Below are 6,440 nucleotides of genomic sequence, written 5' to 3'. Positions count from 1 at the left end.
GGAATAATGGATCGGAGTGTCACGTTCCGACACGTAGCATTAGGGGATCGTAGTGTCACGTTCCGACACGGTAAGAATAAAGAGAAGTAATCTTGAATTACCATAATATACTCGAACTCAAAGAGTCTAGTTCCCAAATGAGTATGGTGTGGAGGCTTGAGTCCTCAAAGATGTGTTTGGTGTTGTTGCCAATGATTCTTGTACTTGTTGATTGTCACTTGTTAAGTATTGTGGTTGATTTTACATTATTATTCCATATATATTGCTTTCTATTTTGAGTTGGCTGATGATACCTACTCAGTACTTGTTCCTTGTACTGACCCCTACTTTTATTTTCTTCCTGTTGTTTTGTGGAGTGCAGCAAGTGCACCAGTGACTTCGACTCGTCCGCAACTCTAGCCAGTCTTCAGCACGTCAGATTTCAGGGTGAGCTATTGTTCCTAGCTCGGACTGGATTCTCTCATTCACGTCTTGATGTCTTGAAGTTCGGTCATGGACCATCGTTTTACTTATTTTAGTTTCTTAAATACTCTTAGAATTTGAAATTTGAAGATAGATGTTCTTGATGTGATGACTTCCAGATTTTGGGGATGATAAGTATTATACTTAGAAGTCTATTTATTGGTTATACTAATGAGTTTTGGTCTTCCGCATTATATTTTGTTCATTATGGTTGAAATATTGGTAAACGTTGGGGTTTAGATTTGTTGGTTCGCTCACATAGGAGGATAAGTGTGGGTGCCACTCGCGGCTCGTTTTGGGTCGTGACATTAGTTAAGTTTTCACTTAACTAAAACACTGTATTCATCAACTAAATCACTTTAACGTATTTGGAGAACTTGAAGATTTTCTAAGTCTAATTAGTTAAGTTTTAACTTAATTCAAACATTATATTCACCAACTAAATCACATTAAGTATTTGGAGAACTTAAAGACTTTCTAAGGCCAATTAATTAAGCTAAACACTATATTCATCAACTAAAACACTATATTAACATATTTGGAGAACTTAAAGACTTTCTATGTCTAATTAGTTAAGTTTTAACTTACTTCCAAACACTATATTTACCAACGAATTCACATTACTAATTTGAAGAACTTAACAATTTTTTTAAGTCTAATTATTTAAGTTTTAACGTACTTCTAACACTATATTCACTAACTTAATCTCATTGAGTATTTGGAGAACTTAAAGACTTTCTAAGTCTAATTTGTTAAGTTTTAACTTAATTCAAACACTATATTCACTAACTAAATCGCATTACTTATTTGAAGAACTTAAAAAATTTTCTAAGTTTAATTAGTTGAATTTTAACTTACTTCTAACACTATATTGACCGACTAAATTACATCAAGTTTTTTGAGAACTTAAAGACTTTCTAAGGCTAATTAGTTTAGGTTTAACTTACTTCTAACACTATATTCACTTACTAAATCACATTAAGTATTTGGAGAACTTAAAGACTTTCTAAGGCTAATTAGTTTAGGTTTAACTTACTTCTAACACTATATTCACCAGCAGAATCACATTAAGTTTTGGAGAACTTAAAGACTTTTTAAGGCTAATTAGATTAGGTTTAACTTACTTCTAACACTATATTAACCAACTAAATCACATTAACTTATTTGGATAACTTAAAGATTTTCTGAAGTCTAATTAGTTAAGTTTTAACTTACTTCCAAACACTTTATTTACCAACGAATTCACATTACTTATTTGAAGAACTGAACAATTTTTCTAAGTCTAATTAGTTAAGGTTTTAAGTTACTTCTAAAACTATATTCACCATATAAATAACATTAAATATTAATAGAACTTAAAGACTTTCTAAGGCTAATTATTTAAGTTTTAACTTAACTAAAACACTATATTCATCAACTAAATCCCATTAACTAATTTGAAGAACTTAAAAGACTTTTTAAGTCTTATAAGTTTAGTTTAGCTTAATTCAAACACTATATTCACCAACTAAATCACAGTACTTATTTAAAGAACTTAACAATTTTTCTAAGTCTAATTAGTTAAGTTTTAACTTACTTCTAACACTATATTCACCAACTAAATCTCATTAAGTATTTGGAGAACATAAAGAATTTCTAAGTCTAATTAGTTAAGTTTAACTTATTTCCAAACACTATATTTACCAAAGAAATGACATTACTTGTTTGGAAAACTTAATAACTTTCTATGTCTAATTAGTTATGTTTTAACTTAATTCTAACATTATATTCATCAACTAAATCACATTAAGTATTTGAAGAACTTAAAGACTTTCTAAGGCTAATTAGTTACGTTTTAACTTAATTATAACACAATATTCATCAACTAAATCACATTAACTTATTTGGAGAACTTAAAGACTTTCTAAGACTAATTAGTTTAGTTTTAAATTAACTAAAACACTATATTCATCAACTAACACATTAACTTATCTGGAGAACTTAAAGACTTTCTAAGTCTAATTAGTTAAGTTTTAACTTACTTCCAAACACTATATTTACCAACGAATTCACTTTAGTTATTTAAAGAGCTTAACATTTTTTTTTACGTATAATTAGTTAAGTTTAAATTTACTTCTAACACTATATTCACCGACTAAATAATATTAAGTATTTGGAGAACTTAAAGACTTTCTAAGGCTAATTAATTAAAATTTAACTTACCTAAAACACTATATTCATCAACTAAATCACATTAACTTATTTGAAGAACTTAAAGACTTTCTAAGTCTAATCAGTTAAGTTTTAACTTAATTCAAACACAATATTCACCAACAAATCACATTAACTTATTTGAAGAACTTAACAATTTTTCTAAGTCTAATTAGTTAAGTTTTTACTTACTTTCTAACACTATTCACCAACGAAATCACATTACTTGTTTGGAAAACTTACCAACTTTCTAAGTCTAATTAGTTAAGTTTTAACTTACTTCTAACACTATATTGACCAACTAAATCACATTAAGTATTTGGAGAACTTAAAGACTTTCTAAAGCTAATTAGTTTAGGTTTAACTTACTTCCAACACTATATTCACCAACTAAATCATATTAACTTATTTGAAGAACTAAATAAATTTTCTTAGTCTAATTAGTTAAGTTTTAACTTACTTCTAACACTATTCACAAACGAAATCACATTACTTGTTTGGAAATCTAACAACTTCTATGTCTAATTAGTAAAGTTTTAACTTAATTCTAACACTATATTGACCAACTAAATCACATTAAGTATTTGGAGAATTTAAAGACTTTCTAAGACTAATTAGTTTAGGTTTAACTTACTTCTAACATTATATTCACCAACTAAATCACATTAAGTATTTGAAGAACTTAAATACTTTCTACATCTTATTAGTTAAGTTTTAACTTACTTCCAAAGCCTATATTCACCAACGAAATTACATTACTTATATGGAAAACTTAACAACTTTCTAAGTGTAATTAGTTAAGTTTTAACTTACTTATTACACTATATTCACCAACTAAATCACATTAAGTATTTGGGGAACTTAAAGACTTTCTAAGTCTAATTAGTTGAGTTCAAACTTACTTCCAAACACTATATTCACCAACGAAATCACATTACTTATTTGGAAACATAACAACTTTCTATGTCTAATTAGTTAAGTTTTAACTTACTTCTAACACTATATTCACCAACTAAATCATATTAAGTGTTTGGAGAACTGAAAGACTTTCTAAGGCTAATTAGTTAAGTATTCATCAACTAAATCACATTAACTGATTTGGAGAACTTAAAGACTTTCTAAGTCTAATTAGTTAAGTTTTAACTTAATTCAAACACTATATTCATCAACTAAATCATTTTAAGTATTTGGATAACTTAAAGACTTTATAAGGCTAATTAGTAAAGTTTTAACTTATCAAAAACACTACATCCATCAACTAAATGTCATGACCCAAAACGAGTCGTGAGTGACACCCACGCGTAACCTCATAAGTGGGCAAACCAACCAATTTAACCTAACTTACAAAATACAAAGATAATGCGGAACTCAAAATTTTACTAAATTTCATTTCCCAAAACCTGAAAGTCATCACATCAAGGACATCTAATCTCCATTTATAAGTCTAAGAATATCAAATACACCAAAATAGAAGAATAAAACAGTATGTGTCCGAAAGTATAGGACATCATGTCATGACCGAGAAAATCAACCACGAGCTTGAATGAATAGCTCAACTTGGAACATGATATGCGGGAGACTGGTTAGAGTTGAGGGCAATTTGAAGTCATTGGTGTGCTGCATTTCATAAAAGAAAAACAAAGAAAAACACAAGTAGGGCTCGGTACGGGACAACATGTACTTAGAAGGTATTATCGGCCAACCCAAAATAGAAACTAATATGCAATGAATAATAGTATGAACTCAACTATAGCACTTAACAGGTAATAAGCAATAAACAACATGAACAAGTGTCAAAAACATTAAAGTAAGTACGTAATAAGTAAACAATATCAAGATCATACATGAGGACTCATGCCTCCAACTAACCATTTGGGGAAATTGAGTTATTTGAGGTTGAGTAATTCTGTTAATTCAATATGTTTTTCCTTTAATATTATCGTGTCAGAATGTGACACACCAATCCAATTATACCGTGTCGGAACGTGACACTTTGATCCAATTATACCGTGTCGGAACGTGACACTTTGATCCAATTATACCGTGTCGGAACATGAAACTCCGATCCAAAATACCATGTCGGAACTTGACACTCCGATCCAATTATACTGTGTCAAAACATGACACTCCGATCTAATTATACTGTGTCAGAACGTTACACTTCGATCCAATTATACTGTGTCGGAACGTGACACTCCGATCCAATAATATAATTAATTTATCATTTATTATTACCACTTTCAATTCATTTATAATATTTCATCAAGCCTTCTTATTTCAAGGCATCATTTCGATAAGAGGTTCAAGATTATAAATTTCATGCTCTCAGGATTTCAAACCCATAACAAACCACACAATCAAAACATACAACCACACAATCAAGTACATAAGAGACTTTACAATATCACTCAATACATATCAATTGCTATTTAGAGTTATCTATGAAATAGAAATAAACCATAACCAACCTCCACCGAAGAACCGAAGTCAAGCAAGCTACTTCTTCAATACATTTCCTTTCGTCAACCCCTCCAAACGTTTCCAATCTATGCAATATGCTTAATTTGTAAGTTAATGAATCTATAAACACTCAAAATTACACTCAATTTCCTAAAGTTCAAGCCTAAGGGTTTTCTTCTTCCAATTAGCATAATTTTTAATGAAATTTTAATAACAGGAGACACCAAATATTTAATTACCTATCTCAGTGCATCAAAATATATTTTAAAATAAGAGAAAAACATTCTAATGTTTAAAAGTTCAAGCAGCAATGAACACCTCTACCTATAAACTAACACTTTAATACTTCAATTCTTTACATCATTAACGCTCTTGCCTAACTTTCTTACAAGCATTCATTTAAGATCAAATGATATGCCAATGTGCACTTCCACTTTATAAGGAATTATAATAATAACAAATGTAAGTAATTAAAGTTGAGGCCCCCGGTTAGCTGACAAACTTAGAGTAATTCAAACCCAATTCAATTACACGCCCATAACTATATTTGATAAACAATCGTAGTACAACCTTAGTCCCTCGTCATAAATATTATGTCTCCTTCCCATCATAATGCACCATTAATATTCAATCGACATCATTATAGAACATTTTACAATATAATAATCCTATGACAATAAAATAAGATAAGGACCACCAAATTACAAGTAATTTGATTCGGAGAATTAAGTAGATAAGCCAAAACAACCAAATTTCTCAATTTGTGTTTATACAACCATTAACTTCTACCCATAACATCATATGAATAATAACAAACTACTATATTGAAGAAACCATTAACATTGGCAGGGAATAGATTTCAATTGAAAGTTATTTACCTATGACAGATCTTGTCGTTCTCTTCTCTAAGGGTTTGTGCCACAATTAGTTTGTGTTATGACCAAAGAATAATAAACTCTTAACTTATTTTTCTCTAGATATTAATTATACCCTAATTATTATGTAGGACTAAATTATATGAATAGTGAAAGTGACCCATCACTAATTGTAATATTATTTTCTTTAACCACCAACTAAATTAATTATTTAAACTACCCCCTTAATTTCATTATTGTAATTATGAATAGTCCAAAATACTCATTTCAACTCTTTAAAGAGTCTTTTGTGAAATAAAAAGCTCTAGTACTCAAATGACAAAAATGGATCGTTACATTAGATACCAATTTACCCAGCGTTTGTCCTCGAACGATCAAAAGAAGGTGAAGGTAAGGTGTCACGACCCAAAACCGAGCCGCGACTGGCACCCACACTTACCCTCCTATGTGAGC

The sequence above is a fragment of the Solanum pennellii genome, chromosome 6, assembly GCF_001406875.1.
Source record: "Solanum pennellii chromosome 6, SPENNV200".
NCBI lineage: Eukaryota > Viridiplantae > Streptophyta > Magnoliopsida > Solanales > Solanaceae > Solanum > Solanum pennellii.
This window is presented reverse-complemented; position numbering follows the sequence as displayed.